Source organism: Aythya ferina (genome assembly GCF_964211825.1).
Source record: "Aythya ferina genome assembly, chromosome: 1".
Lineage (NCBI taxonomy): Eukaryota > Metazoa > Chordata > Aves > Anseriformes > Anatidae > Aythya > Aythya ferina.
The window spans coordinates 91,472,208-91,500,044 of NC_140296.1; the positions used below are offsets into that span (position 1 = coordinate 91,472,208).

General features: G+C 39.5%; 1 protein-coding gene and 1 long non-coding RNA gene across 8 annotated transcripts in view; one reads left to right on the forward strand and one right to left on the reverse strand.

Moving 5' to 3' along the window:
• Positions 1-27,837, reverse strand: part of LOC311430409 (uncharacterized protein) — a 237,439-nt gene that overhangs the window by 11,369 nt on the left and 198,233 nt on the right. For 2 of the 7 annotated variants that reach the window (XR_014688775.1, XR_014688776.1), the window contains exon 3: positions 7,402-7,703. The exons of 4 other annotated variants lie outside the window; for them this stretch is intronic. The gene's annotated coding sequence lies outside the window, so the exon portion shown is untranslated. Of the gene's footprint in view, positions 1-7,401; positions 7,704-10,236; positions 12,129-27,837 lie in introns of those variants that run through there. One more of the 7 variants, XM_084506929.1, reaches the window with a different exon arrangement.
• LOC311430410 lies at positions 22,371-25,436 on the forward strand. The gene is made up of 3 exons (XR_014688778.1): positions 22,371-22,662; positions 22,811-22,878; positions 23,754-25,436. It is a non-coding gene; the product is annotated as an uncharacterized lncRNA (long non-coding RNA).

The window sequence follows — 27,837 nt, forward strand, 5'->3', positions numbered from 1 at the left end:
AGTAAGAAGTTCAAAAGAGCATTCTGGTAGTAAAATTATTTTTAGCCAATTACATCTTCTCTTTCTGTCTCTCTTACGATTGCCACTGCTCTTTCAGCAGGCTGCTTAAAATTTTAGAAGTAGCTCACATAGGCCTTGATGTGGTTTAACGTGCTGTTTGCCTTCTAAGGACTTTGCGTGCAAGTTTTGTTTGCATGCGTCTTTTGTGAGGCTGGGTCATGCAATACCAGGGTGCTGTATAGGTTGCCCTAATATACCCTTATAAAGACTTTTGAATTATGTATTTTAGCCTGTGTTCTGCAACTTCTCATTGTGTGCCCAACTTGTATGATACTAAGAATCAGCTAACATCTAGGCAAGGACTTTCTGAAGATGCCAGCACTGCATGGCTGAAGTCTGCTTTCACAGTGTATTTTGAACAAAGAACTTGTCTTCTAGCATCTAATAAATGAAAAGGAAAAAAAAAAAAAAGTATGCTCTTTCTAGATCTCTAGTACTCTCTTAGTCTGTTTGGCCTCCTAACTTGCTTATTCTGCCTTAAACTTCTTCACACTGTGCTGCACTTTGGCAAAATCCCAGTCTGAAAGCAGTTAGCCCACAGTGCTTGCTCATGGGGAGCCAACTGCCCTGGAGAAATTCAGTTTCATTCACAACCTCTTTTCATATTTACAGAGAGACAGCCTTCATGCACCCAGCTCCATTTGATCTCATTTATTGTCCCTCTTCACAACATAGTTTCCTTTTTGTTTAAATTCTCCCTAAATTCACTTCCATTGTGTATTGTAGATACAGTCTCTTGACATAGCAGACACTCTCATAGCTGTAGAAATTATTGTTGAATTGTTTGTTCTTTTTAAAATATGATGTTATCAGCAGGTTATTTTAGCAGGAAGGACTATCTAATGAGCTCATTTGTTGCTGACTAGTGCATGAGAGACTTCTGCGGGGCACTTGGGTAGCACCATGGGTTGGTAGACTGAGAATGAAAAACTCTGATTGCTTCTTTCTCTGATTAAATGTCACCTCTGGCCCTACAAATATATAAATCAGAAAATATGAATTTGAGGCTAATCATAATTTTCCATTAATAAGTCATGCACACATTTTGCACAGAAAAAAGAAATATATATAAAAGTTAGTTATTTAACGATAGAAACAATTTGTTAACCAAAAAAAAGTGGCTGAGGCTTTCCAGCTTCAGTATCTGTGCCATTTCAAAACAAATATTCCAGTTTCACAACACTTGCAACATAGTCTGATCAATGTTAGTATGCAATTTCATACATGAATCACTAATACTGAAACTTTTCTATCTGGAATTTTTGATCCAATTCTATTCAAAGTCCATAAAATGCACATAGAACCAGAATTTTGAAACCAAATATTTCTGAAATTCAGGAAGCACAGATTTCTGTTTTGGATACATACTCATTATGGAAAGGGCACACTAGCTTGAAATGGATTGACTAAAAAATATTACAAACTTGCAGTATCAATAAGTTCTGCAAATGTAATGAAGTTTCAGCCACTACCAGCCTTCCTATAGCATTTCCTATCCTAGAAGAGAGATCATGGTTTTGAGACATTTGTCTTAATTAATTTGTTTGCCAGTTAACCAATTTTTTAGTCCATGGAAATTATGTAAAATTTAAAAATAAATTTGCAGAAAATAACTCCTATACATTTGTTTGCAATCAGTTTGGACTGATCACTTGTCGATCATAGCTCAAAACATAGGTAAAATCCCAAGAAATTGCAATCAAACATAAAGAGTATAAAATTGTACTATTACAACTGAACAAGAGGGAAGTACTGGGATTTGATTGCCTGATTTTATTCTGGGTAAAAATATCAGCAAGAATCCATAGGTGGGAGACCCAAAAGATATTGTTTGCTGTCAGTTATTTTAGGTAACACAAGAGCATAGCAGAGAGATTAGCCTGATATAAGTGTGGGAAAATATTAAGGTAGAGAAGCCTCCTGTGCTTCCCAGAGAAAACATTGTTTGTAATCTACTTGGAAGAGCTGCACCACATTCCAAAAATGAACCACCCCATGAGAAAGGTTGGGCTCTGATACCAAGCCTGCTGGAATTCAAGAAGCATTTGGACAATGCTCTCGGACATATGGTCTGATTTCTGGGTGGTCCTGTGTGGAGCCAGGAGTTGGATTCAATGATCCTTGTGGGTCCCTTTCAGTTCAGGATACTCTATGATTCTATGACTCTATGGTTCTATACCTATGCAATTTACTAGATGCCATCTTTATATTTTGTATGGCCAGGACAGTTTTTGCTTATACATTGTCTCTATCTGTGAATATAAATATTTGACTAAAAAACTAAACTAAAGACTGTACTGGAAGTTTGTACAGTATTACATTATTATTACAAATGAGAAATATTTCTCATTCTATGCAGCATTAAATAGGTTTCTGTTCTGTCTACTTGACTAGAGCAGTGCAACAAAGTTGCTTGCTAGAACATATATTTTTCATGCACATGTTAAACAAATGGAAAATCCATTTAATCTTTCCATATTTTTAAGACTTCACAGATTGGATACAAATTGTAACTTTTAAGTTCCATTAAGCACCATACCAGAGTTATAATTCTGATAATTGTAACCTAGTACAGTTTATGATGTTGCTGAGGATGCAGCAATTTTCATCACTGCGTGTAGTATTATAAGAGCTCATGGTGTCCTGAATTTTAGGGTACTTAGGTGTTTGACCTCTAATAGTTCTTTTCTAAATGTTTGTTGCTTTTAAACTTTTTTTTTTTATTTCAAAATTTACCTTTCTGAATTTTCTCATGGATGTTCTCTGTTTTGTTTAGTTTTGTTGTTTTGTTTAAATGAGAGCAAAAGTTTTCAAATGCATTCTCTCAATATTATGTGTGGGAAAGCTCAGGTAAGTCTTGCCATCAAGTTAAGTATGAGCTACTGCTGATCATAATTTCCTACCTTCTCTAAAGCACCAGGAAATCAATCAAATAACCACTGATTTTTGTTCCATTATTTATTTCCTGGTCCATTCTGCCATCTTCTGAGCCAAGAGCAGGTCCCTAATACTAAAACCAGAACATTCCTGCAGTTCTGTACTTGGGTATTTATTCTAGTTCCTAGCTTCTGCTCTGGAGAAAGAGAAAAAATTCTGGCTCCACTGTAGCTGGTAGAAAAAAGCCTGCCAACCCTGACAGGGCCCAAGTATCAACAGAAATTCTCCTTCATGCTGCCTGGGAAGCTTCTGTGCTGATGTGCTTCACATCTGTTGAGCCAGACTTCCAAATGATGTGCTGTTGTCTAAACTGCTTAGGTCTTTTCCCACTCCTTAAGTAAAAATATTTTTTTAAAAAATGGAGAAGGACTTCTTTGCGTATGTATGGGTTTTTGTTATTGCTATTGTTTTGTTGTTTGACTATAAGAAAATGTAATTAAAACAAAACTGTACTGAACAATGTAACACAACTGTGTTTTTATGCATCTGTTCGTGTGTATGCACATATGTGTATATACATATAAGTACACAATTTGAGTTTGCATGGCCAAACATTAAAGCATAGGCTCCCTCTCTTGAGATAAAGCTATTTTTTGAGTTTCTTAGCTCAGGATGATACAGTCTTCACACGGCTGTTGAACTGAAGAATATAGCAGCAGTGTCAAATCTGTGTCATGCATGCATCATGGGACTTTGAGTGCTGTTCAGTCAGCAAGAATAGCTCACTATAAGCTCCACACAGAAGAAAAAATAAAATCTAAATGTGACTGCACTGAAATAGTGATTTTACAATCTTTTTGTGCCCAAAATTTACTTCTTTTGAAGTCAGTCCAGCCAAGTATAGTCTCATGGTCATATGCCTCTCACAATTAACCTCCTCCTTGCTAAGAGTCATGAAACCCAGCTAAGAATTAGTTATTCTGTGGTTTAAGAATGAGTTCAGAATTTCAGCTGTGTGCTGTCACAGCCACACTTTCAATCAAGGATTTCTGAATTCTGAGGAAGGGACAGGTCCTGTGTGGCTCTGCCCGCGCTGCCCCAGGGGACAGCAAAGTCCTGCCCAGGAGCACAGCTGACACTGGGCCCTGGCATGGGGCAGTGCCAGGCCCAGGCAGGGACTTGCTGAGCCACCAGCCTCCTGTCATGCTCCCCATCAACCAAGACTGCAAGTGACACTTGTTTACAAACAGCAGAGTTAACTGTACCGTGCAAGCAGTTAAAATGAGTTTTAAAAGCACGTGGGCTGGCCCCCTCTCCACCACAAACGTTATAAATAACCGGCTTCCTGGCTCCTGTGTTGACAAACTGAACTCCTTCCACCACCTCTGCCACCCCCACCTGCTCCCTTCACAGGCACATGTTACTTCTCCCAGGACTTCAAAGTTTATTTCTCAAACACCTTTGAGGGGCAGGAGAAAGGAAAGAGGAATATCTGTGTTCACATAGGTCAAAAATGTCAATTCAAACCAAATCCTTTCTTGTTGCGTGCTGGGTCACACAGGAACTGAGCCTCAACCTGTTTTGAAAGTAACACAAAATATTAGCACTGAGATGCTCTGCAAAGATTAGAAAGCTTGAACTTTGGAAATCCTGCAGTGCTTTGCAGGTGGCACTGAAGTGGTCTGAAATCTACCCCAATGCTGCACAAAGGTACACAGTGTCTCCCCATGCTTTACTTTGCTGTCCCACTCATGCTCATTTAAATTCTTACACCCAAGTTTTTAGGATCTTTCCTGATGACTAACGACTAACCTTAAGAAATGGCTAATGACTGACCTTATGTCAATCCCTATTTGGTGCTAATGGTCTTACCAGCAACATTTTGGAGAGTACAATATTCCTCAGTTCAAATGGAAAAGGCTTATTGCATTCTGCATACACTAACATAAAATACTACGCAGAAAGTGCTTTCTGTACAGGGCTGAAGGGATGTCTTTCTGCATCAGTCATTAAGATCCACAACGAGGAGTTTCTAGTGACCCACAAAAAGCATATAGCAAGTTAAGTGAAAAATCTTCAGTAATGGTAAGGAGGGATCTCTGTCTCTTGCTCTGGAATCTCCCAAATGCTGACTTGTTTTTTTGCCATATGAGGCATCTGATGTCACTTTTTTGTGTGGGTGGAAAATGTTGTACAAAGGTTAATCAAGTTCTTTCATCCTTGCTCATGAAAGTAAGCTCATGTTGCATTTCCAGTAACTAAGTGCATTACTAAAACAGGTTGGGGATTTACTTCATGCATACGTGTGTACCTCTGGTGACTAACTGGACATGTATTTTCTCCCTTCCTCTTAAACTTGCTCAAATTGTTGCTTAATCTGAATGTTCCTTTGGCCTGAGTTTACACAGATAGGACAGCCAACATTTCCAAATATCAGCAAGTGGGCTTCATAGCACTGTACCAAGGAATCTGTATCTGCTCCACATGCTACAGAAAGCAGCCTTTGAGAAACTGAAACGTAAAGACTTACATACTGCAAAACAGCATATTTCTTCAGTCAAGCATGTACAAAGAGATCCTTCACTGAGTATGCATGTGCATTTGAGTGTGGGAAAAATCCCTCTGACAGTAGCTTAATACGGAGCAATTGATGATGCATTTTGTTAGATGGAAGCCTATAAAAGCTGGAATCAAGGGAGTCACATTAGTCACTAGAACACACGAGAACTGTCACAAAACCTGTGACAATATTTTTTTCCAGAAAGGCTATTTAACACAGGCGTCAGTCTGGACTGGCAGATAAACCCTCTTCCTGACTGAGATACGATGGCTATGATCAAATTGCACTCAGAGGTGCATCTGAAGGTTGAGGAGCAATGTACGTCATTTCTGGCTAGCTAGCTCCCATACTGCAGGAGGGTAGGTGTATCAGCACAGAGATCATCACAGCTACCTATCTGTAGTCTGTGCAAGCCAGGAGGGCTCACAGCCTCCCACACTGCCTGCTGCTGCCAGCTTTACCTGAGCTAACAAGTTCAAAGGCAGTTCAGATGTGCCTGCATGAGCTCCAGCAACAGCTCTGCACTAACAGCTGGAGCACAGCATAGACGCGTGAAATTAAGAGTAAGAACAACCAGTCTCGATGGCCTGGCAGAAAGTGGGGTAGTGTGTTTCCTGTCTTTTAGCAGTGCTGTTGATGGGAATGATCCCAAGAAAAAGCTAAGTGGTTAAGGGGGAAGCATCTGCAGAATACACACACAAAGTATTGGCCAAAATTGAGGAAAAAACATGAGGGGGACTCTACCAAGACCAGGTGAATGGCAACACAGCACAAACTGCTAAATAAAAAACGACTAACACTAGTAGCAGTGACTGGGAAGTCGCAAACACTTTTCTGACATTTAAACTGTGACACTCTGGAGAAGGTCTGGATGACTCCAGATAACAGGTCTGCAGAAAAACTTCTGTACATTATGTCACAACAACAACAACAAAAAGGCAAATGATATATTATGAGGCATTAGAAATATGGTGGAAAATACATTATAAGAAGCTTAATGTGATACATAAATGAATAATATGCTGCCAATTGGGATGCCGCGTTCAGTTTTGGTCAGTACATTTATAGGAGATGATACAGTAACAGAGGTGAATGAAATAAAAATAATTAAAATAAGTAGAGGAATGAAGAATTTTCTATATGGAAATATAAGAAGGATTAAGTTCATTTAACTTAAAGACAAAATAAAATGGAATATACTTAAGGCTGTAACATGATGACTCTAATACAAATTAAATATCCTGCGCTCCTGCTCAACATTTCTCTCAATCAGAAAGTGTAAGCATTACACAATAAATATCTGTAAGGAGTGATAAAAGACAGCATTTTTTTCATACAACACAAATTTAAAAAAAATATTCTCTGGAACTCTTTGTTCTAGCAGGATTAAAATAGACTGAACCCTTATAAAGAAAATTTGAATATACAAATTCATTAAGTTCAAGAAATAATTGTCAATATGTTATCTGTACCTTCTTTAGCTTAAACAGATCCTGATCTAATAACATACGCCATTTCCAGCATACAGACAGAAGAGAAAAAAGGAAGTAAGAGAAAGAGTGGCATGAAAATTATTTTTCTATACCTGAAGGCATTACAATTTCAAATATGGTATCTCATGCCCTGCTGACATTAGATACAAGAGTCACGAGTTATTCATGGAGGTAAGATTCACCCTTTTCCAATGACAAAGCTTCTGGCTCTATCCTTTCATTGCTGTAAGCTATTGAACTTTACACTCTATGTGTTCGCATGCAGAGAACCCACTGCTGAGACAAGTAAATCTCATCCACCCTGTGCCTCAGGCCAGAATAAAAGGGAAGGAAACTTCCCCTTCTAGTGAGAAGAGGAGAAATCATTTTCCTTACAAATGATTTATAAGAAAACAGTAATACTGAGAGCTATTTGTACCTGTTTGGAAAAACCGAACAAGTCCCAGTGGAGACAGACTGGCAGGCAGAGAGTTGAGGAAACACTGCAGAGCTAATTAATTTATTACATAAATCCATGGCTTATCAAGTGATTATCACTCCATATAAATGCCATGAGCAAAAAATGAACACGATAGCTTTCAGGAGCATCAACCAGCATCTTCTGGGGAAGGAAGGAACCATGTAGTATCAAATCTTCAGGAACAAGTGACTCATGACATGCAGCATTTATTGGGTACATTTTTCCAAACCAGAAGGTCCTCCTTCCCCTTACCCTAAAGAGACAAAAACAAAAACAACAACAACAAAAAAAACAATACAAGCAAAAAATCCCCAAGCCCACAAAGAGTACAATGACAGAGAAAAAATATTAAAGAAAAAAGCCTGGTCTTTGTAACCCAGTTCCTCCTACATTCATTTCCCACAAACTGTCAACATCCCACAGGAATCTGCCCACGTTACACATCACAGCACAATGCTCCCGACAAAGGCATCTCAGCCCATGATGTTTCAGGCAGCCTTTCAAACCGCCTTCAGTGTATCTAGGTTCACCAGCTCTGTAATTAGGTGTTAAGTTTAAGCAATCCAGGAATTTATGCAGGGAGATACTTCTTTGGTTGCTCAGCATGATTTATGCCTGCATGGTCTAGCTGGAATGAACAAAGGTTTGTCCCATGAAGAAAATGAGACTTTTCATATCTCTAGTAGGCTCCAGTTCAGTGAAGCACTTAAACATATGTTCAGGTTCATCCCTGTTTAGAATAACATTTAAACAAGCATGGAGAACTCAGAGATTCTCTCAGCTCCATGGGACTAACGCATGCATGTAGGTACTCTCTGAAACAGGCTTTAATATGTAAAAAATATCAATAACAGTGTTAATAATCATCATCATAACAACACCTGCTCTGCTTGTCTTTACATGACAACATCAGACTTCAGAAGTGAACTATGATAAATTATAATCCTATGCCTTGCCATAAGCAAAACAGAAAAGATAATACTGTGAATAACGGTGATTTCTGTCAATGCAATTTTTTGTAATCGCCAGAGTGCTGTGGGGTTACAATAACCATTCAAAATGCTTCTTTGATGTGCAATTAACTCTGTGTGAATATTCCTACTGATTCAGAGAGCTGATGGCTCCATCATATATTTCATTTTAATCTCCAGTGTGAAGGGTTAGGACCAAAAAAAAATAAAATAAAATAAAAGTGGAAAAATGCCATTTTAGGAGACTAGAATAGTTTTAACAGAGGAAAGACAAAATATGACAAAATGCAAGACAAAATTATTGGCTCAAATGAGCAGCCAGTTCTATAAAAGACTGCATAGCATGTTTTCAGATGTTTTGCTAATCATTACACTGGTATGTGCTGAAAGAAGTGCTGCTAATGACTCTTCTCACATTCCCAAACATTTGCCCAGAATGTGAATAAAAACAAATTTGGCAATCAATTCTTAAAGTTTCAGCGCCTATAATACCTAGCATAACTGACTAATCTAAACATGTATCTCTGTTTTCACCACACATACCTTAATTGCCACAAAAACTGATTTACATTGTTATCTCTTAGGTATAGTAGATGACTTCCTGCAGACCCTTCCAACTTTCAGATGAACTTCAGATACACTATAAAGCAGACAACACATTGTAGGTCTACAGCTTCCAAAGCATTATTAAGACTGGTATTCTGATATTCCATTTATTTTATTTACCTTCTTGTTCAATTGTTAACATTTGTTCACTATTAACAATCTGGAGAAAAAGTAGGAGCATGCAAGCCTTGGTAGTGTTCAAGGACAACTGCCACACTTCCACATCTGTAGGCAACTACCCAACAGTGCTGTGATGAACAATAGCTAATGCTTACTGTAGCAGCGTATTTTCTATATAGTTTTTCAAAATCTAATCTTTATTCACTATTTGTTGTTTTTCCAAAAAAAATCAACTTTTTATTATTGTTAATCTTCTGAAGTAACTAAACTGCTGCCATCACATCTGAAAATGCAAGTATTTTGCACATACTACATATATGGGTAAGTATATAAATACAGATGTGTGCATATTAAAGTACAGAAAGGTATCATAATTAGGATTTTTGCCAGGAAATATTCAAAATGACAAAAAAGCAGATTTAGTGGGCAAAAGAACCATATATTTATACTCGTACACAGTGCAATTTTTCCATTTGATCTTTAGTGTGACCTTATGCAAACCACATACTTTCAGGAAATATTCTGATCTTTCTAGTTACTGATTGTGAAGCTACATTTTGAAAGAGGTTTTCAGGCATATTACCAGTTTCTTATTCCATGGAAATGCAGGGGAGGAGAGAAAGACAGAGAAAAAGCACTCATCTCACAAATCATTCAACACAGATACTAATGATACATATTATATCTATTGACTTTTTAACTTTTATGTGTACGTTAATATCAATGTAAGCCAAATAGAAAGAAAAAACATAAAAGCACAAAATCTTTGATGTCTGAGTCATCACTGAAAGGACAGAATGATAACATGTGGATGGTCCACCAGATGGTCCCAAACCTCTAAGCTTTAACCTTTGCTTGAGTGCAACACTAGACCTCAAATTACATGACAAGTGATGGAAAATGTGAAACAACTCTTGAGTTATAAAATTTCTTTTTTTTTTTTTTTTAAAAAAAGAGAAAAGCTTGCACACCCTCTCCCAAACATAAACACTTAATTTTGAAAGAACTGTCTCTTTATTATTATTAATAATAATAATAATAATAATAATTGCTTAAAGCACTTCTGTAGTATCTTGAAAACAGGTAGGTTACAAGACCAGCCAGGAAGACTGGATGGACATGCTTGGAAAGAGGATCTGGGGACAAACATCTCTGTGTTGGCTTCCTGTAGCTCCACAACATACTTAGCATTATGGGTTCCCATTTACTAGGTCCTCTGATTCACCAGCTCAGTTATTGCATCCTTGCAAGCTGCTGAGCAGGAACACAGGGTTCCTTTTCCCCTTGAACCAGGGGTCTGCAGGCAGCAATAGGAAGCATCACTTCTATGGGACAGGAGAAAGTGGAAGGCAGGAAGACAAAGTGCCCAGACCTTGCTTTCCTCTCTCTTCTGTGGAAGTCAGCCCAGAGTTGCCCTTAAGTCACCCTTAAGTCACCCTTAGAGTTGCCACAGTTCACAGAAGCCAGGAGGGGAGGGGAGAGTTTCAGTGAAAGAAAGGATGGGGTTGTTGACCTGTTTTTGTTTGTTTGTTTGTTTGTTAAACTCACAGAGACATAGGAAATCCAACATAAATTATAATTACTCATCATATCTGCAATTATTAGGAAGATATTTTCCTAGTTTCAGTCCTAATTATGGTGCTCATAATTTCTGATTCTTTTTTAACACACTATGAGGGATTGCACAAAGTCTGCCCATAAAAACAAGCAGTGACCGTAAAGGTGTAAAATGAAATAATTACAGTCTGAAACAAAAGAAAAAATGTTGTTATTCAATTCTCCCAATGATAATTAAACTCACATCTGATGGCCATAACTTCAGCAACTACTTAGGAACAGAAGCCTGTTTGTTGCTAGTCCTAATTTACATTTCTACAACAGTTCTGAAACAAAAAGACCAGTGACCAAATGGAAAATTCTGCATATTACTGAGGCAAAACACGCTTAGGATTTAAATTCCCTTTGCTGCAATAGCCATCTCATTAAGACTTATCAGCTCTTCATTTTCATGCACAACAGGTACAGAGGCAATGAAGTTCAGGCTCAAGAGTCTCCTGAAAAGCTCTTCAAGCCCACATGACTTTCTCTGCGTCTGTGGTGTGACAGTGGTGGACTCTTCAGACTCTCCTGTGCAGCTTCTATTGAAAAGCTCCAATGGGAAACATGAATAGAAAAGCTGCTTCCATCTGTCAGATGGAGAAAATAATATTGCTAACAAGGTCCTCCATGGAAAGAGAAGGAAGATCACCACCAGAGCAGCACTGTAGGATGATGAGGTTCTTGCCCACAGCAGGTATGGCATCTCTCCTTGGTTAATGCCGACAACAAAACACCAATCCTTCATTTTCTCGCTTCTTTCTGAGAAGGTGTGATTGGAGGCTTCTCCCATTTACTGCTTTGAGGTCTCACAGCCTCCAGGAAGCTACAGCCCTGTAGTGCTTGGGATGGGATGTCCAGCCCCATGTCCACAAGACAGCATCCAGCACTCAGCACTCAGGTCCCTGCAGGGTTCCCGAGCCTGACATGCTTTCAAAAGGAAGTCAGAGCCTGGGCCACGGGGGATAACAAGGTATAAAGAGGGCAGGGAGCCATTACAAGAAGCAATCACTGGGTGATCACATCTTCATGTATTTATTTATGCTTCTTTTTAAAAATTATTCAAGGATGTGTTCTTAATTGCAAAGACTCTGAAATATGCAATAGAAGAGTTATTTTCCCCAGACTGGGATACTCCCACCAGCCACAATTCATTACTTGGAGACCCCTTCATAACTATGCCTTTATTAAAACTTTTCAGGAGAGGTAGGAGATGAATTTAGACCAGGTTCCCTCCAGTTTTTGCCAAGGAAAATGTAAGTGCTGTCTGTCCTACAGGACACGTGATTTGTTGCCAATAATTTAGCAAGGGGGTTCTCACAAAGATGTTCTCCCTTAATCTGTAATAAGCTCCTTGTCCCAGAAGCCTGTGTTCATGCATGCTCCTAAAGTGGACAGGTGAGAGAATAGGCAATATGGTCAGCGTTTTTGTTTTTGTTTTCCCTTTTAAGTAAAGACTTATAAAATTAATTCATCCTAAGATGAAAGTAATACCTTTTCCTTTAATATCATTAACTCAGCAAGAAAACAAATGGCTCCACAGAACATTAGCAGCAATCAAAGGGCAAGCAATCTATAGTCAATCAAAGTAAACGTAACAGATGACACAAATCTGCTTTCACTTACAGTAAATGACTGTGTACAGATATCTACATGGGTAAATAGGCTTCTCAGAAGTTTCTTCTGTGGAAGACTCATAAAACTTGGAAATGCCAAATGATATCTTTATGTCCCACTGTGCTGTTGCCCATAAACTTCACGTACATTTACTGTAAAAGTAACATTGCCACTGATTGTTACTGACTGCATGTAAGCCAAATATTTCTTTGAAACAATCACGTAAGGAATACATTTGCAATATTTTACATAGATAAATGTAACAGATCATAGATAAAATTAAACTAAGCCATTTGTAACTGCGTTATTAACACATCCTGCTACCATAGAAGGTATACTTTTCTCACAGTAAGCTAATCCCAGCCATGCTGGACCCCTTTTTACAAATGTGTTTCCTGCATTGTTCCAGCCTATCAAGCACTCAGCATATTGAAGATTTTGTTCAAATAAAGACACTTGGAAATCAGGTTCACTGGCATTTCCAGAACTTCGGAGTGTTTTTAAGTGTAATTCATAATGCCTTTTGCACTTGATAAAACCTCATGTAATTTTAAAGAAGAAATATGAATTCTCATGACATGAGGCACATTCCATGTGAAGAATACAAATTTTGCAACGCGTGGCATAATATCCACTTAGAATGTGTTGCTATTATAGAGAAGGTCACATGCTTGTTTCTGCTGAATAGAATATTATCCTGTAAGTAAGTCACTATGAATCAAAGGGTCTCCAAAGCTAATAAAGTACTGTACAACAAGATCAAGAAGAACAGAATAAGGTTTGAAGAGCTGCAAGCATTAAATAGCATGATAAGATAGTCCAACATATGAGGTGTATATTTAGAGTATTTAAGAAACTATCCATCCGTTTTAATTACTTACCAAAGACTTTTTAATGTTGCTTTGCAAGAGGTCTTTATCTTACTGAAAATTAGCTCTTCAATAAATTTCTCTTGCCCCTCAGGATGGATCACTGCAGTAAATCTGCACTGATCAAGGTGTATTATCTTTCCCTGCATCTGACGTCTCTACCATTTCATTTTTATAGGTTTTTCTTTGATTTGCACAACTATTAGCTGTTTTTATGCCTATGAGAGTGTAAGAAGAACTGAAGGGATGCATACCTAGTGATATTCAGCATGGCTCTATCATCCTGTTTCTATACTAGCATAAAGCTGGCATAATCCAGTGATAAATCAAACCTGTAACAGATAATTCTTTGTATCTCAAGAAGGCATAGTTACCGTCTGTTTTTGTTTGGTTGTCTATTTTAAACTTCTAGTTACTCTCATAGCTGCTTTCATAGTTGATTTTTGCTTTTTTAATTAAACTTGCTGTTCTATTTCACAAGCTCCATACATCTTCTGAAAGCCTATATGACATCCAGGTTACAGAAGGCTGGATTGTCTTAGTTTGGAGAGTATTTGTGCGCAGCCCCTGTCAGAGGTATCTCACAGATGTGGCTTACTAAACCCAAATGCTCACATTTGTTCATCATGTAGAAGAAAACAAAACTGAACTGGCATGTGTAGCATAAGAAGTAAGTTTTTATAGGCCAAGTGCAGAAAGACAGTTCTGGCTTCTGGGATGTATGCGTGTGCGTACAGAAAGGGTACTTCTCATCATGTCTGGTTTTGACGCTTGCCACAGCAGTGCATCTGACTTTTTTTGACACTGTTCTGACATCTAGGCTGCCATCAGTTAAGACTCTTAAAACTGCAGTTTTGTGATAGCTGTCACATGCATTTTGTCTTCAGCTGGCTTCATGTGCTTTAAAATCGATCCACAATTCTTGCCATAAGGAGGCTTCTGTTTCTTAAGAGTAGAATGATGTGGACTGAAGTAAGTGGGAACAGAGAGTGGGAATAGAGATACCCTGAACACTTGGGGGTGGGAGGTGCTCTCTAGGACGTGATCTCACAGCTAGAGCTCATGATTTCCTCTGGATATCTCAGGGGCACTTCCAAAAGTCCTCAAGCTCATCTGTGTCCCATCTGCTGTGGACCTGTGTTCCTGCCCTGCCCTGTCTGCTCCCTTCCACAAGGATGGATGGGCTCTTGCCTGCATATGCAGCAAGCCAGAGAAATGCATTTCAGCCAATGCAGCTGACAATGAGCACTGCAAAGAAGTGTTGAGCTTTCTGCAAAGTCATCTCCTGCTGTAATCTCACTGCCTGCTCAGCTGAGTCCTGGAGATGGTGCAAGGACAGGACAGGAGTACAGGATTGGAGACAGGGAACAGGCAGGACACCAGCAATGCCAACTCTGGTTGGCTTTACTTGCCACTGAGCTTCATCTTCTCTTTATAGTTTTGCATCCCATTGAGTCCTGCCAAGGCAGAAGGAGGACATCCTGCTCCTCATCCTCTCTCCTCGCCCAGCCACATGCTCTCGCCCTGTTCCCCATGGGATGGCTCTAGCAATCAGACAGCCCTGGAGCAAATCAATATGGAGAATTGTTCCAGTAGAAACCTAACACTGCTCACTGCTCATATATAAATATGCAAATAAAGGAGCAGTTTGCTGCTAGATATGTCAATCTGTCAGCTGAGTCAACCCTAAGGCCACATGATTGTCAATGCCAATATGAGGAGGCAGAAGGATACCTGCTGCTGGGGAGAGGGGAGAGGAAGAGGGAACAGGGCCTTTTTTTACAGTATAAGTCAGGTGCCAGATTGACAGAGCTGCTTTTAATGTGAAGGCACCCTCCCTGTGAGCTCTCTGGTTTGGAAGGAGCAGGGCATAAAGGGGGGCAACATTCATAGGGGCAAATTTTAGCTCACCAGGGCTGGTCCTTGTCAAGTCACCTCCTGGAAGCCCTTGCAGAAGTAATCTCTGAACTCAGGAGTCAGCGGACCACAAGCAAAAACCTACAACCCCATAAAACTACGTACTTCCCTTCACACAGGTAGGACAGCAGAAATGAAGAGGGAGCAATAATGGTCCTCAGTCATCTGTCCTGTGCCATTGCTACCATTGAACTTTACATAAATAATTTGTTTAAAAATGCTAATTTTTGTTGTTTGCATTTAAAAGTAAAGAATAAACAATATGTTCCAAGCTTTTTTTTTTTTTAAAAAAAATCACACAGTCCTGATGTTTGCCTTCCACTTTCCCTGTTTTAATTCCACTTAAAATTTCTGACCATCTCATACTAAATATAAAATTGAAATAAACTTTAAAAAATTACATTTAATTTTAAAATTTAAATTTAAAATATTCTTCAGAGCAGTTATTCTGTTCTAATATCATGGAATTTTACCAGGCCTCACTAAGTCCTGTTCAGTTCTAATTTTTCACATAACCAGTCTCATGTGTACTAGTTTGCAGTGGGCTGTATTTCCAGGATCAGCTTAACACCTTTTCATGTTACTGAATTCAGAAAGATCCTTCTTTAAACAATCTTGCTGGGTTATAAATATATCCTGTAATCACTTGGCTATTAATTAAACTACAGATTTCACTATGGAAACAGGTTCAATTCCTTATATTTCATAAAATGCTGAAAAGTTCATGTGTATGTGTGCTTAGAATCAAATCAGCAGTTGGTTGTAAATTGATAACATCAGGGGAGTGAAAAGTGGGGCATGTTTGTTTCATCTTTATGAAAATCTTGGGTGTCAATGATGATGCCTATAGCTTGTCAGTTTAGTTTACCTCAGTTGACTCATGATTTTAACCAGTGACAAGCTCATGTCCTACATTATAAAATATTAATAAATATTATATGTGCAAATTAGTTATTATTAATGTACAAGGCATTGCTACATTAATATGTTTTCATAATTGAAAAGGAATTTATATAATTAAGATTGTTTATCTGTAGAAAAAATGAGTGTTTGAAGTTCCCCAAGATATGTATTGCAAACATTGTAAGAAATGAAAAACAAAACTCACACTGAAATAAAAAAATTAAGAGGGAAGGGTAAATTTCCTTACATAGGCATGATAATGGAACTTCAGAGATTCTGAAAACTCTTAAATCCTAGGCACTCAAACAAACTGTTTCACTTGGTTGGAGTTAGGTGATCTTTAAGGTCCCTTCCAACCCAAGCCATACTATGATTGTATGATTCCTTGACTTATTCTTCATTTATTACCCAACATTAGTATGAAAACAGAAAGATAATATTAAGTGAGAAACTCGGTGAAACTTGCAGGATGCACCATCATCTTATTTACTTTGTTTTAAATCTCAGCTCATTTCCACAAACACACAAGATCTGTGCTTTAATTCAAGTTCAGATGGATAGTTTAGGGCAAGTCATCTCATCTCTTTCTGCCTTCATTTTCTTCTGGAGACAATACACTGATCTTTGTGTTAAAGGGTACCTGGGTATAGTATTGAAACTGTTAAGTGTTTGATCATCCCTTTTTGAGCATCACTGCTCTTGCCTGAAGACAAACCAGAAGAGAAGTGATACATAGACTCTCCTGTCCAGCTTCCTGTGATCCTGCTTAGGACAAAAACGTTATTAGTAAAAAGGTGTTTTTCACTCACACATCAAACACTAAAGGTGAAATTCTAGTTTCCTTAAAGATTTTTTTTTTCCCCCATTATCCTCAGTGGATCTGGGTTCCATTTGCCTTTGATAGGATTCTGCACACCACCTCATTTCAAGCTACACTTACTGTGTATTTCACCACAATATCAACTTGTAAAGGAAAAAAAACAAAACAAAACAAAACAAATAAACAAAAAAAACAACTCCTCTGGATGGATGTCACACATGAAAAAGATTATGAGAAGCAGCTCTTTTATTCAGAAACTTGAATGATGGAAGTCTGGCTTAAAATTTACAATGGAAGTTAAACAACAACCAAAATTGTAGATGTTCTTATGACTCTAAAATATGTATCTCTGTTCTATGTCTGGGCTTCCAAAGAAGTATCAGATTTTTTAAATGTTGCACAAGAACAGTTTATTGCTTTTTCCTGTTTCTGTTTTTCTCAAGCTCCACAATCAAATAAGAAAAGTCATTTGTACAAGGCAGATTAAATATCTGTTAACATACATGCTGATTTTATGGTTGCATAGAAGGAGCATAGTTTTAACCACTCAATGAAGAGCACTCTTAAACTTGCATTTATTTACATAGCACCTATGGCATTTGGGTGACTGAAGAGAATTGATTAGCAAGAAGGCTGTTAAACAGCAGTCCTATAGCAGGCACTGCACTGAGGATTATAGGTTTATTTCACTAATTGGTGCCCTCCTGGAGACTTTATGAGTCAATTTAAAAAAAAAATAAATAAATAAAGGAGCATTCTGAATTGTGTTTAGAATAAAAGCAGAATGATGCTTTTCCCTCTATAGAAATATCATAACTGAGCTCTTTCAGGAATAAATAAATAAATAAATAAAAAAAAAAAAAAGAGGCTTAAGAGTTTTCCAGACACATTATTCATCTCCATATGAATTCTAGCTTGCAGTGCTGTATCCTTATCACACTGCTTTAGTGAACCCCAGCCAGTGTGGCATGCCAAAAAACAGACCTATATCTGCCATGGTAGGCATGATGTTGCCTTCATTGTCCACAGCCACCTGGGACATGGCAGCTGTGTGTCTTGATGAGAGCAAAGTCCTGGTACAGCCTCACGAGCCAGACAGCAGCAACTCTGCATGTGGGCAGCCAGGCATAATTTCCACCCCGTGGGGACAGCAGCACAGAGAGTAGTTATATTGTCATCCCTACAGAAGACCAGTGTGGACACCTGCAGTTTTGAACTATGCCATGGGAGCATGGTGGGATCTCTCCAGCACCTGATGAGGAGCAGGGACCTCTTGCTAACCAGCTATAAGGAAGCCTAAATGGGAAGAGTGGCTTCAGTGAGTTCCTCCTTACATTCTGAAGAACATTTTATCATAGGGAGGTAGAAATAAAGCTCTTATCTCTGTGATTTTAGTAAGAACTTGAAATAAGAAGATGTGCACACTGAACCCCAAAGAACAGTGTTAGCGTTAGGTTGGAGGTTGGACTCGATGACCTTGAGGTCTCTTCCAACCTAGAAAATTCTGTGATTCTGTGATTCTATGATGGGCTAAAGCACTACGTGGCTCCAGCCAGCTCCTGGAGGTTTCCAGGGCTCAACGAGCACCACTAGAGGGCTCACAAAGTATTTAAAGGGTTAGTACACATCATACATACAATACTCTCATTTTACTTTCTGTTCCTCCATTTGTATGCTCAATGTATTTCAGAACTCAACCTGGCAAAAGCATACAGTTATTTCAAATTCAGCTTGCCAGACTTTCACTTCCGCACGGGGCCACCACCACCCTCTGACCTCTCCTGTGTAAATAGGCCTCCCACATAAAATAGTTGTGGCCTGATCATGCTGCTCATTACCCAGTAGTCCCTAACCAGAGGCAGCATTCAGCAAAAGAGTGACTGCCATCAGTGCTCCCAGAGGAGCAAATGAGTTCAGTGTGTCAGGTGTAGCAATACCAGTGTATCAGGCATATCAATGCATCAGTATGAGGTAACCCAGTGTATCATATATATCAGTGCTTCAGAAAGAAAAGAAGAAAAAAAATGACCTTTTCTCCCATAGAAACAAACAAACAAAAGCTTTATTAAAGGTAACTTGAAGGAAGACGTGATCCTATTATTGTACACCTTTCGTACCTGGTGGATTCATACAGATTCTGGGACAACAGACTCTTAGGCATACAAAGATTTCAGGAAATTGCTCATGAGGTCAGAGAAGTTGTAAATCCCTACAAGAAGACATGAAAATTAATTGTGTCAAGTGAGTGGAACTGGTATATAGTGCTAACTATCCCTAAAACATGCTTCCTCCTAAGGGTCAAGATTTACATTTGTCAATGGGGAAGAATACAAAACTAGTACGATGGGTTTTCTTTTTCCTCTCATACCATTCATTAACTCTGAAAACCTTGTTATAACATTCCATGTTGAGAGTAGAAATGTTTTAATATATAGCCCCAAACTCAAAAATGTGAAGGCAATTATTGTGAGAGTATTTCAATGCAACCTAAAATGAATTTCCTTCTTTTTTCTAGTCTTTCTTTTCCCTTTCCTCCCTGAAATAGGCTGCCAAGGGAATTATTATGATTACTCTGCATGTTTTGCAGATGGTTGGCTGCTGCATGGAGTTCTCGAGAGAGGTCAACATCCTATAGCATCCAGCTTGGATGCTGCCCTCTACAACAGCTGAGCTGTGGAAGTTCTTAGTCAGCAAAGGATTTGCTGACATGCCTAATTGAAGTTTCTGGGACAAGTAACCTCTTCAAACCTCAGACTGAAGCACTTTCCTGAACTGAGGCTTGATTCTACTCTCCCTTAAACCCAATGGAAATACTCCACTAGCCAGGAATGGAAGTTGAATGGGTCTGTTAACTTTTTTTTTTTTTTTAATATTTATATATGCATACATATGTACACATCCGTATGCATATAAAAAACTCTTGAGGTGCTTAGAAGCCATGCTCAAGGTTGTTTTCAGGAGTCTCAGCTAAACCTCATAATTTTCATTCTTAGGGATACTAGAGACTAGGGACATTGGCTGTATCATTCCAACAGTGTGAGGGCAGGAAGGTTTACTGCCTTTTGGCTTTGTTATATGGCATGCAGATAAGCAATTTGGAGAGCCTCAGGCAGGTGAAGGCAGGGAAGTCGTTTGTTTATTTAATCCATAGCCTTTTGGCAAATAATCAATAAATCAACCTTTCTGGTACCACCGCACAGTAGAGTGGAAATAAAAAGGGACAATACTGACATAGTGCTGTAATACCCACTTGTAGGGTCCCTCACTTTCCACATACATGCCAATAATGTGGACAGACTACATTCAGCCTGTCTCTGGGATTGGACTGATTCAGAACCAAAGTAGGAATTGCAACAGCCCCAAAGGCTCTGTTTGGTTAGGATATCACCTCCACTCTTGTTTTTAAAAATTTGGAAGATAAAACAAATTCAGACTTCCAGCCCCAAAGAAGAGTAGAGGATCAGTTGCTGCTTGTTGTCTGGGGGCCAGCCAGGATGCATGGCTGATAGGAAGACTGAGAATTTGGCTCAAGAACTAGTATTGCTAAGGAAGACTTTGCTTCTGCCCAGGCAGGGGTGCTGGGATGGTATCAACTCCAGCTGCCCAGAATTTGGGAAGAGATGGAGACAAACAGAACTCTGCCCCTCAAGGTCTGCAGAAGACCAAAGCGTGGCTCCATCTGCCCCCACATGAATCTCAAAAGAAAACTCCAGGAATACTCTTAATTGCAGCAGTATTGTCCTTCAGTACAGAAATGTGTTTCCCTGATACATCTGTGTCACAGGGACAAATGCGCAGAGGTGAATGCATTTAATAAACAGGCTGAGATTTGTAAAGGTACCTTGAGTAAGAACTGGATTTTCACATCCTTTAGGTACTTGAAGGCTGTCCTCATTATGTGAACTGTACCCACAAAGACAGTCACTGCGAACGTAGCATTTTACAAGTCTGGGTTTCAGATTTATTCTTTAAAATTATTTTGAAACTAATGATCTCTAATGCAGATATATCTGCTCATCTATGTTAGCAAATCATAGTTTTTAGGGTTAAAATCTAGTTGTATGAATCTTTGGCTTCTAAAATGCAAATTGTATGTTTATACTAGAAATTGAGGGATCCACTATAGCTTATATTGATTTTTTTTTCATTTTGCACATTTTTCACAAAGATGCATACTACTATTTAAGTATAATGAGGTCAGCATAAACCAAGAAAACCAAAGAAACTGTAAGCTAAGATTGATATGTTCTTCACTCATGCTGCTGTGCCTAATTATTGCAGGACTGCCAACAAGCTCATGATAATTGCATACTGCAAACAGAGCTGTGGGGGGAAAAAAAGTCATTGTTTTGGGTTCATATTACTTTCACTGAACTTTTCTGGCATGCTTGATTCATATCTCTTTTTAATGTTTTCAACTCATAGATCCTGCAATCTCAGATACAAACCTCCTGATGGAATCAGGAAGAACAAGGCTAGTTTTCCCTCCAGACTCTTGTCTAAAGCACGATGACAATCTTGTTCCACTTCTTACCATGAAAACATACTGTTCTTGCTTCTCTTCATGAACCACTGATGGCCAACCTTGTTATTGCCAGAAGTGACACAAGCCAGCATTATTTATATTGGTAGACAGCATGTGAGAAAAGGAGGGGGCTTTGAAGAGCAAGGTGTGTTACACTCAGTGACCACAGGTTTCTGTCAGTCTCTTTTTTGCTGTTTCCTAGAGTTCAAAAGCAGATGCTTCTTTCCATTCTCTTACTAGATATGAGTGTAGTTTCAGTCCCAGAGTAGCAGTATCTAGAGAGGACTTTAATCATTTTTACTCTCTCATTTTACACACTTTGTCCTTAACCCAATTTAGATGGTCAAAGCACTTTTGGCCAGCGATTTTCATTTGCTCAATATGTACATGGTTCCTAGCAGTACAACATCCCACCCCAATGGAAAACATTAAGTGCTTCTCTGATATAAATGCTAAATAATTGATCACAAATCCCTAAACCATACAGAGCAATATAATTTCTTCTCCCTGATTTTGTTATGCTATTATTTATATCAGCATACAGTATTGATAAAAGAAATTTGTAATGAAGTCCCAGAGATGTTTTGATTTAATGTGGTTACAGGGACTATCATTGCAAGTGGCAACAAATAGCTCTAATGGATTTTCTAGTACCTTGTTTTCATCATCTGTAATAGACTCTAATCTGCCCTGGTCGGAACTGCAGGACGCCTGCGTGTTCTGCCCCCAGACTTTAACAGATCTATATTTTATGGCCCTACAGTAAAAGTAATTGCAGGGTTTATAATGTCTGTGTACTGCTCCGACTGAAAGCCATCCATTTAGAGACTTCCAGAAAGTCGAGGTGTTTCAGTTGCAAATGCATGAGCTGAGACGGACTATGGTCACACAGCAGGCTGGTTACCAGCCTCCTTTTAATGAGGGTGCATTCCAGAGACCTAACTTGCTTTTTCTTTTCCTTTGTAGTAACACCAAAATAGAAAAACATTGGAAAAGATGGGGTTGAAGTTGAAAGGATCCCGCTCCTTTTTAACTCCTTTTACCAATTCAGAGGAAACACAGGAACTTGGAGGCCAGCTCAGAAGATGCTGACTGCTAGAGCGGCCACTGGGACCAGCACACAAATGCGGCTGCTCTCCTTATTCCCAAAACAAACCCTTCAGCTCCAGCTCACAGTTGACAAAAATCAAGAATCAATTCTGACTCACAAGCTGACCTCAAATTAGCTTTCAGAAGCTGTGCAACAGATCTTGACAATCTCACCATAGGTAAGCAGGAACTAAGGCAATCAGAGAAAAACAAAATCACTTTTTTTTTTTTTTTTTTTTTTTTAGTGTTGAATGACTGAGTAATTATACTGTCTACCTCAAATGCTAGTGCTCTGCCAAACATTCATACCTACACAACTCTCTGCAGGACTGCCTTCTGCCACCATGGTAACAGCCAGCCCTGCAGCAAGAATTTGGCCCAAGGAGCAGGAGAAGGTAACAGGGGGACTGGGCTTTTTAAAGGCACAAAAGCCCTCTAAATGCCAGGTCTGCCATTTGTGCCTCTTAAGACCAAGAATAACTCAACCTGGATGTTAATAGTATCTTTTTACTGTATGTGATAAATGCAATAATTCTGCTATTATCAGAATAATTAATCTTGCTTGACACTCCAGGCAAAAAATCCAATATGCTGGATTCCACAGACATGACAGTACTTTGTAATATTTTGTTATCTTTCCGATGTATAATTAATAAGGAGAGGAGGAAATCCAGGAGAATCAACCAGCATTAAAATAAGCAGAAAAGAGAAAGTTAAGATAACTGGAGTTAATCTGGGTGAGTGTCAGCCATTTCAAAGATGGTTTCAATTGCACAGAAGGTCCCCAGCTGAGAGACCCAGAAGATCCAGTTGCAGCTGGCAATAACCCAGATGCCACTTGCTAAATTATCTGAAACATTTTTTTGTCCTAACATGAATTACATGCTCTTACTGATGAGTCTAATTAAAAAGTGCTACTGGTTACACAGAATAGTCCTTGACTGGACAGCTGCAGATGGGGAGAAAATGATAGTCAGTCTAGATTGTGAGCATCTTCAGTATCTCTAAAAGCCATGCAGCATGAAAACCTTCTCATGATTAAGTAGGGAAAAAGTATGCTTAAGTCTCATGGGTAGAGAGTTAGAGAATCTCCGTAGTACTCTATTTATATTCATAATAGCACCCCAAAATTACAGACTTGCCTTGACTGAAACAATGAATATTTTAACTCTGGAAAACCTGCAAATCAAACAGCTACTTCCAAACACTGCACTTCTTACCTTCCCCCTAAAACACACACATTAGCATTCTACCTCTTTTTTTTCCCCAGGTTACTCGTTCTGAAACTGCACCTTTGACCACACAAAATTTGTTGCAAGCTTAGTTCAGCTCACAAATTTGAAAATAAGCAAAAAAAGAAATTTTTGCTTGGAGCCCCTGCAAGGTCCAGTGGGGGGTGACTTTCTGCTGTACCTTCACTTGGCCTGGAAACAACCAAGCTGCTGTGGTTCAGAACCTGTCCTCAGCAGGGCACTCACCAGCTCATGCTTTGTTGAGTGACAGCAAAACTTTTATTCCTATTTTCAAAAAGAACTGCATAATTTCAGGACGAGCTGCTAAATTACATCTTCATTTTGCAATGTCCCCAGCTGAATGCACCAAAGTGCGGTTCTGTATCGTTTCAAATTGCTCATGAGGAACCGGTGTGCTGGTACACAGACCTGATATGGGACTTTGGGGGATTAGCTCCTACATATCACTAAGAAACAAGTGAACTCATCCTGAAGAGGAAGAATATTCTGCTTCTACAGCTTCTGCAGATGAAACACAGGGGGAACAAACCGAAACGCAGCTCCGGAATGTAAAATGAGAATATGTGTGCTTGTGAGCAGCAGGTTAAATTCAGTCTCCTGAGGCATACAGTCAAGATTAGGGAAAAAAATGAAAACTTGTCTAATCAGGCCTTGTTTGCTAGGTTGTGCCATAAATAAAAAAGGAAGAGTGACAGAAGTGGCACCAACCAACGTGGGGGCTAAAGGTCAAAATGGGGGACAAAGGGCCACAGGGCCAGATGTCCCCAGGAGCTGCACATGCCCCTGATCAAGCTATAGGGCCACAGGCACACAGCAGTAAGGCTTTGCCGGGCACATCTAGTCCCCCTTCCAAGGTGTGAAGACCCCCTCACTAGAGGAAATGGAGCAAGAATTGTGCTTAGCATTTTATACGTATGCGGGAAAGATGCAAAAAAAAAGCTCTTTGCACTTTTCTAAGGGAGTTGCAAGGTTGTTTTATTGCCTTCTAATTCTCCATTTAAAAGCATTATTATTACCAAACAGGAAGATTTGGTTCCAGCAGAGCCTACTACTGAGATAGCCATGGGCCAGTCATGGGAGTAGGGTACTCCTAGCCAGGATCCTCCTTGCATAGCTTACACTCACAGGCAAGTCTCTTAAGAGCTTCCAAGAAGCTACATAAAGAACAATGTGGAGAAGAATTTAACCATGTTGTGAATCAGAGAAAATACGATCCCTGGGGAAAGACAGTCAGTTGTGGTACCTTGGCATGTCCTCACAGACTTAGGCTGAACAGCTTGTACACCAGCAGGGTCTGGTCCCATGAACATCTAAAGGGAGATGGGAGGATGACTATAAAGGAGAAGGAGATAATCACGGGGTAAGATTTTTGTGTTCTCAGATCCATATGAAAGGGTGTTATACTATACAGAGATGTAAAAGTGACATAATTGATCACTTGCTTTTTGCAAAGCCCTAATTAATTATTTCTGTATTTCTCATTAATGGCTGATGATAGTATGCAACGCTTTACCCAATTTCAGGTGTCACTGGCATTAGCAGCTCCTACAGCTGTACCTCACAAAGAGCCCCCAACCCAGATATTACCAGTAAGAAATGTGCCTAATTCACTTCTACAGAGAACAGACTTTATTAAGACTTATTTTGTTGTGAACTTACAGATGTCCTGAGATGTTCAAAATACATTATGCAACAGACCAGACCATTCTCCTATGGCCTTTTGTTTCTTCTAGTCCCTCCACCCTGCACATTTTTGTAATGTCCATTTCACATCCCCTTCTCTTCCAGAGCTACTCAGATTTTATGATTTGGATTAAAGGCATTTGAAGTCCATGCTGTTGCTGAGCAGCCTTTTAATGATAAAATTCACCTTACAGCTCAGAAAAGGCACTCCTGCTCCCCTCTCCTAGCCATGCTAGCTGCAGCTTTTCTTGCATTGGCTCTTGAGCCTAATGTAGCCCTGAGAAAGGCAGCTCAGCTCAGCAGCCTGTCAGAAAAGCAAAACAGTAAGCTGCTGATGTCCACAGTGGCCAATGCTGCCCAAAGACTAAAGTGTCCATGGTGACTGTGGCCATTGGCCTGCCACAATGCTGCTGTGCCTTGACCCCTCATCCCTCAGGTGGCAAAAACCTCCTCATCTACAACCCCAAGAGCTGGTGGCAGCTCCCCAGCAGAAGCACTCACTGCATCTACCTCTTGTCCTTGATAATGGGAATTAAAAGATGCAACAGAGTGACTACAGACTCACCACACATGCAGAAAACCTTACTTGGCTCGCAGCTGGAGCATGGCAACCCAGGTGCATGCATACTACTACAGAGGACCTCTGCTATTCCTTCAGAGAAAGCAAAGGGTTATTTAATTGTATTTAAGAAAACAATGCACTGTCTTTTCAGCCAGCCAGTTCCTGTACAGGAGCAGTCACTGAAGCAGAGCTCTCTTGTACTATGGGACAAGGCTAACTTACACTGGAAAAGGACTAGGAAAAAGGGTTGGGTTGGTGTTTCATGTCTCCTCTTAGACTCTGCTGTGCTCCTCTTGATATCTCAGCTCCACCTGCTATGAACAACCCCTTTTTGCTCAGAGGTTTTCTGTCTGTAGATTATTATAGTGGCCTTGCTGGACTTTGTGGGATTTCAGACTGCTTTTTATTTGTTAATTTCCTTTCTTGTATTCTATTTTTTATTGTGAACTCTTTTATCTAAATGCCTCTCCAATGCCTACTTTGCCTAATTGTACCTCTCCTGTTCCCCACCCTTCCTTTTTAACACAGACTTTGGTGGTGGTGGTGGTGGGGGATTCAGGAGAGGAGGGCAGTTGCCCTTGCTTTTTTCACTATCTCCATTCTTTCTTGGCTCTAAGAAGACTATAAAATTTCTCAGTTCCAGTAAAATACTACCCTCGACCCATGTATTTTCTGTACTATGTGATATTTACCTCCAAAGTGTGCTTCTTATTTATCTCAAATTGAAGATTAAAACATTATTTGCTTTCCAAATCCTACATCTCCTCAATTTCCAGAGATCTCACAATATAAATACTAATAGCTGCATGAAATAAAATTAAAGGAAGTCAGTACGCTTACATCAGGTATAGCTCTGTGCAGCAGGAGTTAAACTGACCTTTTTATGACTTTTTTATTTCTTAATGCTGATTTGGGAAATGCAACCTTCTACCTTGCTGGAGTTTAGCAAAGGAAATCAGTGACAACAGGAACAATATGATCTCTTCTGGTCATCTACCACCTTTTTCTTGTGGAGATAACTGAACATTTCAAATATGAGTGGACTCAATGACCATGAAACTCAATGGAAATCTGTCAGCAGACATTAATGCTCAGACCCTTAATTATCTCCTTCGTAGCTAAGACACAAAAAGAACAAATTCCACAATCTATATAGCAGGTCATAGGACACAAGGTGAATGGCAGGATATTTAAAAGAGTTCTTACAATCTCTGTGACACCCAGCTGCTGATGTGCACATCAATGTGTTTTGTCCACCCAGCAATGTAATTTTCCCTCAGCCACCCCTCTCATTAAAGATAGCCCTTAAGTCTTAATGGAGTTCTCATGAAAATATGCAAAACAGGATCACTTCTGCCCTTCAACACTCCCCTAAAATGAAACACATTTTGCAATCACAAGGTCTATCAGATACTTGTCAGTGGTTAGACACGTACATATGATGACTACAAATCGTCAGCTTCTCCCTAGAAGAAAGTGTTGTCACCAGTGAGAGACAGACAGAACTCCCAAACTGCATATTCTCAGTAAACTTTGGGAGACTGAAGAGAAGATTTGCATGGACTCTGCCTGTACCCTTGGCACATCTCCAGGGACTCATGTGCTCCCATGCTCCAAAGTGTGTTGCGAGTGCTTTCAAGACCTATTGTTTGGAGATAGTCAAACATGGTGCCAGGGAACCAAAAGCCCTAGAGCTCTAGATCTAACTGAGCTCAAGCTCTGCAGCAGAAAGCTTGGAAATTACTGAAACTTTTATTTTAATGGGGCTTCTCTGGATGGCTCTGTACCTTCTCCTGGAAGCAGGGATGGGTTCTGAAACTCCTCTCTAGGGCAGCGGACGTGTTAGATGATCTCTC